At 33.9% G+C, this 1,847-nt stretch overlaps 1 non-coding gene across 1 annotated transcript; it reads left to right on the plus strand.

Moving 5' to 3' along the window:
- The first annotated feature begins 1,186 nt into the window (after positions 1 to 1,186).
- LOC129481407 (U6 spliceosomal RNA) lies at positions 1,187 to 1,288 on the plus strand. Its single transcript, XR_008657410.1, has one exon. It is a non-coding gene; the product is annotated as a U6 spliceosomal RNA (small nuclear RNA).
- The last annotated feature ends 559 nt before the right edge of the window (positions 1,289 to 1,847 follow it).

Genomic DNA, 1,847 nt, shown 5'->3' on the forward strand with positions numbered 1-1,847 from the left:
TGGTACCTCACAGAGAGCAAAGCTGTCCTCAGGGTATAAGTAATCAAGAGCAAGCATTTTACAGGGTATTTTAGAGAGAAGTAAAAGCTTTTTGGTAAGGCAGTTATAAAAACTCAAATTCAAATGAATGCTGAGCAAAGGCACAGGCAAAGACTAGAATTCGCGTGCAAATTACAGTTGCAGGAAAACATCTGGAGCCGACTGACAGAGGACTAAAATACTGTGGAATAAAAATGGGAAGAATGCAGAAGACAGTCAGTCAGTGGAAACTGGGAGAAGAAACATGGAAATTAAACATGTAACAAAAACTGTTCCCATATCTATATTGTCTGATAATTTTTATGAATTTTATTATAAGAAAATGGAAGTATCAGTACATGCTGCTGAGAATCCATAATTATAAAACAAAAACTAAACAATTTTAGTCTAGTATTGCTATATGTATTTTTTGTTATATAGAAGACATTTTTATTGTCTTATGCTAACTTTAACAACCCCTCCCTATATTCATCAAAGTTCTGATCCTTAGAAAACACAAAATAGGTGAGCAAATCAATTTGGTTTTTAACAAGGCTTGTTATCTGGGTGGCCAACAAATAATTTGAAAACATAGAATTTTCATTAGAAATGGATTTTTGCTTGTATAAATGTTCCCAATACCAATATTCTGGACTTTCTTGTCAATTCGGTAAGATGAAGGAAGGCTAAGCAGAGATATTGAAACATAATACTGAAAAGGAAGAGACAATGATATTTGTAGAAAATGCTGCTGAAGAACTGACTCATGAAATATTTCAGGGGTGCAATTGGCAATATGGCAAAAAGAATACTTAAAATATGCAATCTCTTTGAGGCAATAAATCTAGTTCAAGAAATTTACTTGAAGAAAACAACCAGAGATGTGAGAAGATGTGTGTGTGTGAAGAATGTTTACAATAACTTCATTTCTCTGGTTAAAGAAAATAGAGTGCTCACTTTAGCAGCACATATACAGATAATCTTTGATTTATGGTGGTTTATCTTGTGGTTTTTCAGCTTTACAATAGCGTAAAAGTGATAAACATTTGGTAGACACCATACATATTTCACCATCCCTAAATAAAGTAGCCAGCCATTGCTTTCAGTCATCTGCATATTTCAACATAATACTTTCTACTTATGATGGGTTTACTGGAAAGTAACTCTATTGTAAGCCAAGAAGCATTTGTACTAAAATTGGAATGACAGAATATTAACATGGTCCCTGCACAAAGATGACATGAAAATTTGTGAAGCTTTCCATATTTTTCAACCCAAAGAGTTCATCAAGACAAGTAATAATCAAATTATTAAAAATAAAGACAATTTCGAAAGCAGCAAGAGATAAGAAGTGCATTTCATACAATGGTATTTTAATATCACTATCAGTGGACTTCAGAGTAGAGACCTTGCAAGGCAGGAAAGAGTGGGATGAAATATTCAAAACCTGTCAACAAACCTGTCAACCAAGAATACCTGGCAAAGCATTCTTTTGGAAATGAGGGAGACAATGGTAGCATCTTACAAAATAAGATGTTTACAAGATGTGCACAATAGCAAAACCAGGATTTTGACATTTATACAGTAAAGATACAGAAAATTTCCATCACCAGAAAGATCCCTTGTGTTGTCCACCTTCCCATCTACTCCTCTCCCCTCTTCCATTCCCCACCCCTGGCCACTACTAACCTGTTATTTATGTTTATAATTATGTCATTTTAAGAACATTATATAAGAAGAATAATATAATGTCCAATCTTTGGGGATTGGCTTTTTTCACTCAGCATAACTCCCTGAAGATTCATACAATTTTCTGCATGTATCAATAG

The sequence above is a fragment of the Symphalangus syndactylus genome, chromosome 4 (genome assembly GCF_028878055.3).
Source record: "Symphalangus syndactylus isolate Jambi chromosome 4, NHGRI_mSymSyn1-v2.1_pri, whole genome shotgun sequence".
In the NCBI taxonomy this organism is placed as follows: domain Eukaryota; kingdom Metazoa; phylum Chordata; class Mammalia; order Primates; family Hylobatidae; genus Symphalangus; species Symphalangus syndactylus.